The following is a 12,568-nucleotide window of genomic DNA, read 5'->3' as shown; positions in this document are numbered from 1 at the left end:
CCGCTCTCGAGCTGCTCTTTCTTGCAAAGCGAAACGAGTCCGGCAGGTGAGATGGGCGGCCACATAAACTGAATAAAATAAATAGAAGTGCCCAACTCTCCGCCCAGGCTCAGGCCAACCGCAAGCGCCCCGGCAGGCTTGGCCGAGCGAAGACGGACCTGCCAGCCAGCCGGCCTAGCTTCATGCGCATGCGTGGCTTTATTTAGCGGGGCTCACGTGCGAGCTTGAATGCAGCGGCTCTTGCAGGTCGGAGCCCCGCCCAGCCGCCCTCGAGAGGGACCCGGAAGCATCCCGCATGCGCGCGACTCTTCTTGGAAAGTCTACGCCGCTGCGGGGCGCGTCTTTTCGGTGGTGCCGTGACGTCACCGGGTTAGGGGGCGCAAATTACTTGCCTTGCCCCGGGTGCTGACAACCCATGCTATGCCACTGACACGAGCAGAAAGTTAACTTACTTTAGACCCCTTTTCCAAAGACCGCAAGAACAGCAGAAGTCTCTACTAGTCCGTCCTAACTCTTTTTCCAGCTTCTTTATATGGAAAACCACGATTATTACTTTTCTTCTGAAGGGCGAGATCACGTTCTGGGCCTTTGCAAAATGTCTTTGCGTGAACCCGCACCCGTTTTCCCCCCCTCTCCCCCTTGCTGCAGGTTGACGTGCAACATTTTCCAGGAAAGCATTCCCACCAGAGGTTGATAGATGCCGTACATCACCCTCCATTGTTTGGTTTAAAATGCTGAAGGTGGACGAAGTGCCCTGAGGCCTGCTTAGTTGAAATTTCCATGTATATTATCCTCTCTCGTATGGTAATCTTGCGCGAATCCACCATGATGCACCCTTTGTGAATTTGCTTATGGGGCCATTGGAGGGGGGGAAGGCGAAAGAAATAAAAACACAGGCGTCAATTTATGCATCCTCTCAGGCCCGGCCCTGCCGAAGCCACCCCTTCTGCGCCCCGCATTTATTACCACCTTTCCAATAACCCAAGAAGACAATTACTATAATTTCTATTTTTAAAGCCTCGATTCCCTCTGGACCAATGGCTTCCATTTAAAGTGTGGAGAGGAGCAGGTGTCAAAAGGACTTCATTACATTTACGAGCCTTTCAAATATGCCATTCCTGGCGTTCGGCGGAGTTAATGCCTTCCGATGCACGTCTCACAATAGAATTAATATTTTTGATTGCCGGGTGGCTGGGCGTGTGATTCCTTCCCCTCTTCCTCCTCCCCCCCCCGCCCCCGCTCCCCTTTGAAATGAAATCTAGCCGGGTTTTCTTTTGTTTTGTCACTTTTTCCATGGAAATTGGCAAACATTTGGCTGCTGCCTTTTCTGCCTGCTTCGGCAATTTGCTCCTCAAGCAGACGGAAGGAAGGAAGGAAGGAAGGAAGGAAGGAAGGAAGGAAGGAAGGAAGGAAGGAAGGAAGGAAAGAAAGAAAGAGAAAGAAAGAAAGAAAACGGAGGGAGTGAAGAAGGAGACAGTGAAGAAGAAAGTAAGCAAGCAAGGAAGAAAAGTAAGGAAGAGAGAAAGAAGGAAAATGGAGGGAGAGAAGAGAGAGTGAAGAAGGAAGGAAGGAAGGAAGGAAGGAAGGAAGGAAGGAAAGAAAGAAAGAAAGAAAGAAAGAAAGAAAGAAAGAAAGAAAACAGAGGGAGTGAAGAAGAGAGTGAAGAAAAAAGTAAGCAAGCAAGGAAGAAAAGTAAGGAAGAGAGAAAGAAGGAAGGAAAATGGAGAAAGAGAAGAAGGAAGGAGAGAGTGAAGAAGGAAGGAAGGAAGGAAAGAAAGAGAAAGAAAGAAAGAAAGAAGAAAACAGGGAGGGAGTGAAGGAGAGAGTGAAGAAGAAAGTAAGCAAGGAAGGAAGAAAAGTAAGGAAGAGAGAAAGAAGGAAGGAAAATGGAGGGAGAGAAGAAGAAAGGAGAGAGTGAAGAAGGAAGGAAGGAAAGAAAGAAGGAAGGAAAGAAAACGGGGGGAGTGAAGAAGGAGAGAGTGAAGAAGAAAGTAAGCAAGGAGGGAAGAAAAGTAAGGAAGAGAGAAAGAAGGAAGGAAAATGGAGGGAGAAAAGAAGGAAGGAGAGAGGGAAGAAGGAAGGACGATAAATGTTAATATCCAATCACAGAAGTTAGCAATCTAAAGATATTATTGGATTTTCTGCAAACCTCTTTTCCACTGGTCCTTCCCCTCCCCTCCCCTCCCTTCTCCTCCTCTCTTCTCCTCCTCTCTTCTCCTCTCATCCCTCCCTCCCTTTACTTCCCACCATTTTTGAACTGCATGTCATAAGCAACCAAAACAACAACTCGCACAGAATGTGTTCCGTGTCGAGGCATGCTCCCCGCACACGGCTCTGTAGTTGGCACGTTTGCTCCTGTGGCTCCCAGCTGTGGCTTCATAGATCCCTTCTGCCTTCTCTCTCTCTCTCTCTCTCTCTCTCTCTCTCTCTCTCTCTCTCTCTCTCTCTCTCTCTCTCTCTCTCTCTCTCTCTCTCTCTCTCTCTCCCTCTCCTCCCTCCTCTCTCTCTCTTTAGGGCCCTTCCAGCTGCTTGATTTAAATTCTCCTGACATTCCTCCCTGGGTGAGTTTTGTTCACAGCTGAGTTAACTAGCAGTTGGCTTACTTAACCCACCCCACCTCATTTTATCCTCCCAGTTTCTCTGCCAAAGTCCCGGGCCCCCACCACCAATGTGAGGAGAACGTTGCGTCCCCCGCTTGGAATCTTGGAAGCTCATCCATTAGAAACCACTCTCCAGTCCTCTCAAGGCCACAAATTAAAATTTACTGCTGTGTAATAAACAGCCTAACAAGACTTGGCTGTCAGTTTTCATTTGCATAAACAAACGGTGCAAATAAAACATTTAACTGCAAACCAGGCAAAGTGCTCGCCTTGAGGAGGAGGAGGAGGAGGAAGGAGACGGGGAAACCGTCCAGGGACGGAAAGGGGAGGGGGGGTGTCCTACGGAGAGGGTGGCCGTGGCACTGAGAAGTCCTAGTTGTTTTGTATGTTTGCGGACTTCCATATATCCTGTTCAGGTATCTAGCGAGAGAAGGATGCTACGAGGGTCCAGAAGTGGGTCAGTTAGTCCAGGCTAGCCCCATGCCGTCTGCAGGGAAACTGACCCTCAAAGATGAGGGGGGTCAGGTTATTCTCCAAAGCACCAGAGGGAAGGACAAGAAACAACGGTTGGAAACTGACCGAAGAGAGAAGCAACCTGGAATTAAGGAGAAACTTCCTGACAGTGAGGACAATTAACCAGTGGAACAGCTTGCCACCAGAAATCGTGGGCGCTCCATCGCTGGAGCTTTTTTAAGAAGAGATTTCTCTGAGATGGCATAGGTTCTCCTGCTTGAGCAAGGGGTTGGACTAGAAGACCTCCAAGGTCCCTTCCAGCTCTATTCTATTCTGCCCCAGACTGGCTTACTCTGGATTTCTAAAATCATTTCATTAAAAGAGAATATTTGTGGCTCTTGTTTTAAACCAGATTTAAAACAAACAAACCAGCAAATCAATCAATCAATCAATCAAACAGGTTTATCTAACTCTGTTCATTCTGTTAAAAGCCTGATTAGCAAATTAACACATTTTCCTCAGTTATGCAATATAGTGAGCAGTAAACTTTATAACTGGATGAGCTGTGTGTGTGTGTGTGTGTGTGTACCCTACACCAAGACCCACACACCTACACACGCTTCTAACCCAGAGGTCTCCAACCTTTTCGGGCTCATGGCCCTGAGGGAAGGTGAGCAGTTTGGAAATTAGTGTGCGTGCATGTGCATGCCGCAGCACTACCGTCCCCATTTGTGCACGCGCAAATGGGCCGTGCACACCCTCCTGCCGCTAGCGTCCCTGTTTGCACATGTGCAAATGGGCTGTGCATACCTGCCCGGCACTAGCGGCCCCGTTTGTGCCCATGTGCATGTGCAAACAGGACCACGGACGCTAGAGAGAGTGGGGGGAATGCACATGCGCACGTGCATGCACTGGCCAGCCATTTCCACAGCCTGCTGGCCAAGAGGCCAAGGCCCAGTAGTGGCCCGCGGCCCATAGGTTGGGGACCCCTGCTCTAACCGATGCCAACACCAACACTAAATAAGTAAACCATGATGCTTTGGTGCAGTTGCTGAGTTGGTAACTGTTCTGGGCACAAGTGTTGCCAGACAGCCAAAAGATCTTTTGTGAACTTGCTGGTGTGTCACTGTGCAGATTGACTGACCTCAAACACTTGAAATCGGGCTAATGGGAGGTTGTTGTTGTTTTTTTTTTAAAAATCCCATTTATATCCTGCCCTTCTCTGAAGACTCAGGGCGGCTTACAATCTAAAGCACAAATCAATGTGCTTAGCAAGTGCTTAGGAGTTAGTCTGCTTTTAACTCGACTATAGCAAATGGCTTCAATCCAGCAATCCAGAGCAGCACCCTGAATCAACCATAGAATAACAGAGTTGGAAGGGACCTTGGAGGTCATCTAGTCCAACCCCCTGCTCAGGCAGGAAACCCTATACCATTTCGGACAAATGGCTGTCCAGTCTCTTCTTAAAAACCTCCAGTTCTGGAGCACCCACAACTTCTGGAGGCAGGTTGTTCCACTGGTTAATTGTTCTAACTGTCAGGAAATTTCTCCTTAGTTCTAGGTTGCTCCTCTCCTTGATGAGTTTCCATCTGTTGCTTCTTGTCCTGCCTTCGGGCGCTTTGGAGAATAGCTTGACTCCCTCTTCTTTGGGGCAGCCCCTGAGATATTGGAACACTGCTATCATGTCCCCCCTAGTCCTTCTCTTCATTAAACCAGACATACCCAATTCCAGCAACCGTTCCTTATATGTTTTAGCCTCCAATCTCCTAATCATCTTTGTTGCTCTTCTCTGCACTCTTTCTAGAGTCTCAACATCTTTTTTTACATCGTGGCGACCAAAACTGGACGCAGGATTCCAAGTGTGGCCTTACCAAGGCCTTGTAAAGTGGTATTAATACTTCACGTGACCTTGGTTCTGTCCCTCCGTTAATGCATCTTAGGATTGCATTGGCTTTAATAATAAGTAAGTAATAAATTAAAACACTCTTGGAGAAGTTCCTTCTTCGCCATCTTTGCAAGGACAGGAGGACTCTTTCAGGAGAAGATTTCTTTTGCTCTGGCATCAGGACCTGGGATGCCAACTGGAGCAGCTGCCCTCCACTAACTTTGTTTCGTCCATCACAAGTAGATGCCTTGTTCCGGGGGTGGTGGGGGTGGGGGTGGGAGACACAGGCCACCGTGTTTGTGTGGATCCCCCTAAGGATGGACCGATTTCCGCACAAACGCCCCCCAATTCTCGCCTGGCAGGAGAATTTAGCCTGAACTTTTGACAGTTCCGCCGTTTGCTTTTCTCTCCTTTTCAGAAAGTTGCAGCTGGATCTCTTTTTTTTTTAAGGCCTTCCTGTCTTGTAGACAACAAACCTCCATTTTACTTTTGGCAAACTTCTTCCTTCCTGTTTAAAAAGACTCCCATTGGGGGTTTGCGAGAATGAAGGCTCATTCATGGGGCGCGTGCAAAGAGCCCTTGTGTTTTTTTTTTCTTCCCCCACCTGGTCTTTTAGCAACTCCTTCCCATGTGCCTATCTCTTAAAAAGGGGTCATTTTAATTCAGGGTTGTTGTTTTTTTGCAGTCTAGAGTTTGTGGCTTTGCTGGTCTGCAGTGGCCTTTTTGTTCTCATTTATTTATTTCTTTTAATAGGAAAGGAATTGGAAGCCAAAAGCCACTTCCTTGGCTTTTGCTAAGGTAATGGCTTTCCAAGCGAGAATGTTAAAACTGGAGATTAAATCAGGTTTCAGGCAAAGCCTCTTCTGCTCCCCATAAGATATTCCTGGAAATCTGGTGAAATGTTTTCTTATGAATTAAATTGAAAGCAGCCTCGTGGCTGGAAACGCAATGGGAGAAAGGTCAAGTGCTTTCTCTTTCTGTTATTTATTCTGATTCAACTGGCTCTCCTTACCCAGAACTTTTTTTTTTATTTTTTTTATTTTATTTTTTTAAAAAATAATAACATGGGGATCTTGGTAGGCTGACCATAACATTGGCCTCTGTCACGCATCCTGAAATTGCTGCTGCAGATCTTTGCATTATTTTCCCAAGAATTTTAGTAAAATTTATTATAAGATAAAAATATAAAAAGCAACAGAAGAGAGAGCTAAGAAAAAAAGGCAGTTAGGGTTTTAAAGGGAAGAGAAAGAAAGAAAGATGATTGGGGGACTGGAGGATAAAACATATAGGGAACGGCTGCTGGAATTGGGTATGTCTGGTTTAACGAAGATAAGAGTGAGGGGTGACATGACAGCAGCCTTCCAATATCTCAGGGGCTGCCCCAAAGAAGAGGGAGTCAAGCTATTCTCCAAAGCGCCTGAAGGCAGGACAAGAAGCAACGGATGGAAACTAGTCAAGGAGAGAAGCAACCTAGAACTAAGGAGAAACTTCGTGACAGAACAATGAGCCAGTGGAACAACCTGCCTCCAGAAGCTGTGAATGCTCCAACACTGGAAGTTTTTAAGAAGAGATTGGACAGCCATTTGTCTGAAAAGTTATAGGGTTTCCTGCCTGAGCAGGGGTTTTTTATTTATTTATTTATTAATTTAATTTGTATACCGCCCTTCTCTCAAGAGACTCAGGGCGGTGAACAGGGCAATACATAAAAATTAGATACAAAAATTAAAATTATTAAAACATGATTAAACAATGCCCATAAATTAATACAAATTTAAAATTGAAGTCATTTATAAAAATCCCACCCCGTCCCATCAGGCCAGGCCAGCTTGTTTAAAGAGATGGGTTTTAAGATCGCGCCGGAAGGAGCGGAGATCGGGCGCCATCCGGAGCTCAACCGGAAGATGGTTCCATAAATCCGGTGCACCCACAGAGAACGCTCTCCCCCTGGGGGCCACCAGTCGGCATTCTTTGACCGGTGGCACCCTGAGGAGGCCCTCTCTGTGGAAGCGTACTGGGCGGAGGGAAGTTGACGCCGGCTGCAGGTGCTCCCCAAGGTATTCTGGACCCATGCCATGAAGGGCTTTGTAGGTCATTACCAACACCTTGAACCTCACCCGGAAGACAACTGGCAACCAATGCAGCTCGCGGAGCAAAGGTGTGACATGGGAGTATTGGGAGACTCCCAGTACAACTCTCGCGGCTGCATTCTGTACCAGTTGGAGCCTCCGAGTGGTCTTCAAGGGTAGCCCCATGTAGAGAGCCTTGCAGTAATCAAGACGAGAGGTCACGAGTGCATGAGTGACCGTGCGTAAGGCATCCCGGTCTAGATAGGGCCACAACTGGCGCACCAGGCGAACCTGGGCGAAGGCCCCCCTAGTCACAGCTACGATATGGTCTTCTAAGGAGAGTTGTGAATCTAGGAGGACTCCCAAGTTGCGAGCCCTATCTACAGGAGATAATGACTCACCCCCCATAATGAGGGGTGGGATATCCTGAATATCCCGAGATGCCGGTACGCACAGCCACTCAGTCTTGTCAGGGTTGAGTCGAAGCCTGTTCCTCCCCATCCAGACCCGGACCGCCTCCAGGCACCGGGACATCACGTCGAGGGCATCACTGGGGTGGTTTGGGGTCGAAATGAAAAGTTGGGTATCATCAGCATACTGATGATACCCAACTCCAAAACCACGAATGATCTCACCCAGCGGTTTCATGTAGATGTTGAACAGGAGGGGCGAGAGGACCGACCCCTGAGGAACTCCACAAGCGAGAGGCCTCGCGGTCGACCTCTGCCCCCCTGCCAACACCGACTGCGAGCGTCCCAGGAGATAGGAGGAGAACCACTGAAGAACCGTGCCTCCCACTCCCAATCCCCTGAGACGCCGCAGCAGGATACCATGGTCGATGGTATCGAAAGCCGCTGAGAGGTCTAATAGGACTAGAACAGAGGAGTATCCCCTGTCCCGAGCCCTCCAGAGATCATTCACCAGCGCGACCAATGCCGTCTCCGTGCTGTACCCGGGCCTGAAGCCCGATTGGTACGGGTCTAGATAATCCGCTTCATCCAGGACCAGAGGGAGCTGATGCGCCACCACACTCTCAACAACCTTTGCAAGAAAGCGAAGGTTGAAGACCGGATGAAAGTTATTCAAAACAGCCGGGTCCAAGGCAGGCTTCTTGAGGAGAGGTCTCACCACCGCCTCTTTCAAGGCGGCGGGAAAACTACCCTCACTCAGAGAGGCAGATATAACAGCCTGGAACCAGCCTCGTGTCCCCTCCCGGGCTGCATAAACCAGCCAGGAAGGGCACGGGTCCAATAAACATGTGGTGGAGCTCAGCCTCCCCATGATCCTGTCCACTTCCTCCGGAGTTACAGGATCGAACTCCTCCCAGGTGACATTGACAAGATCGCTCGTGTCCTGATCGTCCGATACTGCCCAGTCGGAGTCCAAACCGGTCCGAATCCAAGCGATTTTGTCCAACAGATGTTGACTAAATTCCTCGGCACGCCCCTGCAAGGGTTCCCCACTCACCTCCTGGTTAAGGAGGGAGCGGGTCACCCTGAACAGGGCGGCCGGGCGATTATCTGCGGACGCGATGAGGGCAGCGAAGTAGTTAGATCTCGCTACCCTCATCGCTGCGAGATAAGACCTAATATGGGTTCTTAGTTGCAATCGGTCGGATTCAGATCGGCTGGACCTCCAAACGCTCTCTAGGCCCCGTCTCCGACGCTTCATCTCCCGGAGCTCCGCGGAAAACCATGGAGCCCATTGGGATCTGCGCCGGGTCAGGGGCCGCAAGGGTACAACTCGGTCAAGTGCCTCCGTGGCCGTCCTTTCCCAGGCTTCCACTAAGGCATCTGCCGAGCTGTGAGCTGAGGAGGCAGGTGGGGACCCCAGCGCTGCCTGAAACCTCTCAGGGCCCATTAAGCGCCTGGGGCGGAACCATCTAGTTGGCTCAACAACCCCACGGTGGGGAGTGGCAAAACAGAAGACCAGCCGCAGGAGATGATGATCAGTCCATGACAGGGGCAAAACAATTGGGGAGCCCCCACCAAGATCATCTAACCACCGACCAGATAAGAAAACCAAGTCAAGGGTGTGGCCTCCCTCATGAGTCGGTCCATGAATTACCTGCGTCAGGTCCATGGCCGTCATGGAAGCCATGAACTCCCGAGCTAACTCAGATGCTCCTCCCAGGGATGGTAGATTGAAGTCTCCCAAAACCATAAGTTTGGGAAACTCAATCACCAGCCCTGAGAGGATATCGAGAAGCTCAGGCAGGGCTGCTGCTGCGCGACTAGGCGAAAGGTACGTGAGCAGCAAGCCCAACTGCGCCCTGGGACCAAACCTCAATAAGAGAGATTCACACCCGACTATCTGAGGAACGGTGGCCTCCTGCGGACATAAGGTCTCCCTCATAACCACAGCCACTCCCCCACCCCTACCCTGAGTCCGAGGCCGGTGTAGCACCCGGAAGCCTGGTGGGCAAAGATCAACCAGGGGGATACCACCCTCTGGGCCCAACCAGGTTTCCGTGATGCAGGCCAGGTCCGCTTGCTCACCCTCGACCAGATCCCGGACGAGGGGAGCCTTATTAGCAACGGACCTGGCATTCAGGTACACCAGTCGGAGCTCAGGTGGCTGCACATCCCTGCTCCCAGAACCTTGGGTCGAAGACAGAGGGTCGGAGCGCCTCACCGCTTGTAGATAGCGGAGAGGCCCTCCCGGAGGTCGATACGGCCATCTGATCTTACACCTGCTGCCATTCCCTATCGTCGTGGGAATTGGCAATCCCACGACCCGCTCCAGAGCTCCAGAGATGACCGACCCCGGCTCCCCCTCAACACGATCTATCCTAGGCCTGGCCTGAGCAGCAGTTGGCAGATTAACCCCCCTCTCCAACCAACCACAACCCTCCCCCCTCCCTAACCCTACAAAAAATTTGGCTAAAAAAGTAATCAGGGGCCTCTTATTAAATTTATATCTTAGGCCCCTGTTTCTGCCCGGCCATCTCTCAGGGTCCCAACAATCGGGCCCGTCATCAAGAGGCAAATTAAAAGGTAAGGCGGGTCGCTCCCAGGATGGGGGGGCACCCCTGAGAGCGAGTAAAACCGTGCTGGAGTACCTCAAAACCATGGTAATAATTGGGTAATACAGCAAAAACAGACCCAGATCAAAATAAATAAAATGGGAGGATCTTAAAATGGAAGGAGAGTATCCAGACTGCAAACCCAGCTCTTCTGCCACTAGAGCTGGGTGACCCCGGGACAATCCCCGTTCTCTCACAACGGTCAGAACCGGGGAGCAGCCTGAGATATACAGCCGGGGAGAGAGATACCGCCTAGAGCTCTCACCTCTAAGACGGAACAGATGGAAACTCTTAACTCTTAACCACTCTCTCACAGTGGTTATACACCCGGCACCTTCCACAACCCAAGGGGAAAGGAAAAAAAAGGGAGGACGATAGGGGAAACCAGTCAGCGAGATGGATTAGGGTAAAAACCCATAAAGTCACGGAGTGGGGCTCAAGGATATGGTCCAGTGAGCTATAATAGACTAGATGACCTCCAAGGTCCCTTCCAACTTATTATTATTATTATTATTATTATTGTTGTTGTTGTTATTATTATTATTATTGTTGTTGTTGTTATTATTATTATTATTATTATAGAAAGAAAGAAAGAAAGAAAGAAAGAAAGAAAGAAAGAAAGAAAGAAAGAAAGAAAGAAAGAAAGAGAAGGGAGGGAGGGAGGAAGAAAGAACAGAAAATGAGGGAAGGGGAAAAGGAAAGGGAAGAGGGAGGCAGGGAAGGAAGGAAAGAAGGAAGAAAGGGAGGAAGGAAGGAAAAGAGATGAGAGGGAAGGGAAGGGAAGAGGAGAAGAGAAGGGAAGAGAAGGGAAGGGAAGAAGGAAGGAAAGAAGAAATATCAACTGTTTGCTTTCCGTTTCTCAACGCATAGCAACCTGGTGCCCCCAAAAGGTAACCTGAGCGTATTCCTTGAGATCCCTCTCTTTGTCTAAAAAAAAATGAGAAATCTCCCCGAATCTTTTACAATGGCAGTCTAAGCCGCATTGTGATTTGGCTTCAAAATGAGCTTGGTGCGGCGGAAACTTTATTCATTTTTTATTTTTTATTTTAAATGGCAAGGGAACAAGCACTGATTAGCCATTATCACTGGCTCATAATACTTCAAAAGGCCATTAAAGGTATGGAAAAGCAGCTCATTAAAAACAACAGCAGCCTCCAGGCTGACCGATTAGAAAGTGGCTGGATAACTCCAGTGCTTTTTTTGTAAAAAGAAAAAGGTGCCGGAACTCACACATGTCATACAACCCACCTTGCCTACCCTACAAGGTTCCATCCAAAAAAGGTGCCGGAACTCCGTTCTGGGCGTTCTATGAGAAAAAAAGCCCTGGATAACTCTGTCTTGGCTCGTGGACCCCCTCACCGTTGCCTCCTGTTTCTATTTTAATCACTTTCATCTAAAGAGAAAACTTTTTCTTTCTTTTTTTATTTTCAACCAGGAAGAGCTTGAGCTACAAATAGCACAGACAGGAAACCTCCGTGGAAAATAATGCAAAGATCTGCAGCATGCTTCTTCGTTGCCAAAGGGAAGCCGTGCACACACACAAAAAAAGTCACAACGGCACATCAATTAAAAATGGAAGCTTGGGGAAGAAGTGTGGAAGTGGAATCCTGCAGTTCCAGCCCTCGTCCGTCCGTTCAGCAGAGCATCAAACCTTCCCTCTCACAGGAACTGGAAGTATTCGGTTTTAAAGTAAGAGGAGCGGAATGGATGCCAGTGGTTAAAAAAAGGGAACACGGGGGAGGCAGGCAGGCAGGCAGAGCAGAGTAGGTAATTCTGGGAATTGTAGTCTCAACAGATTTGGAAGGTAGAAGCCTGGGGGAGGGACGGGGGGGTCTACCTTAAAAGAGAATATTTGTAGTTCAGGGTTGAACTTGTGGGGTCCTTAAGTGTTCTGTCGGGTCGGTCGTTTGCTTGTAGAGACAATTCATTACCCAGCTAGGTAACATCATCAGTGCTAGAAGGGAGAGGTGCCTGTGAAGTGGAGGAGGAGGAGGAGGAGGAGGAGGAGGAGGAGGAGGAGGAGGAGGAGGAGGAGGAGGAGGAGGAGGACGACGACGACTATGGGGTCCTTGGTGCTGGTTGTTTTCTTGCAGATATTTCATCACCCAACTAGGTAACATCATCAGGGCTAGAATGGAGTGGGGTTTGCTCTCTGTTTATATACAAGTGGCCTGTCCGTGTTGGTGGGACAATCAAGGAGCTACCAACTCAGACAAACTGACAATAAACCATAGCCTAATCAAGAAACCATCAAGAACACTCCCACCAACATTGACAGGGCAAGCCACTTGTAGATAAACAGAGCACAAACCCTACTCTCTTCTAGCCCCGATGATGTTACCTAGCTGGGTAATGAAACGTCTGCAAGAAAACCACCAAGCTCAGACACACACACACTCACACACACACCAGGACCCGCCAAGTCTCCTTTAGCTGGAGGCTCTATGGATTCCTTCCATCAACTTTGGAAGTTATCTGCAGGGCTAGAGATCTTCAAGCTAAGCTAACCCTCAAAACGTGGGCCTACTATCCCAACTCA

Source organism: Vipera ursinii (assembly GCF_947247035.1).
Source record: "Vipera ursinii genome assembly, chromosome: 3".
Lineage (NCBI taxonomy): Eukaryota > Metazoa > Chordata > Lepidosauria > Squamata > Viperidae > Vipera > Vipera ursinii.
This window is presented reverse-complemented; position numbering follows the sequence as displayed.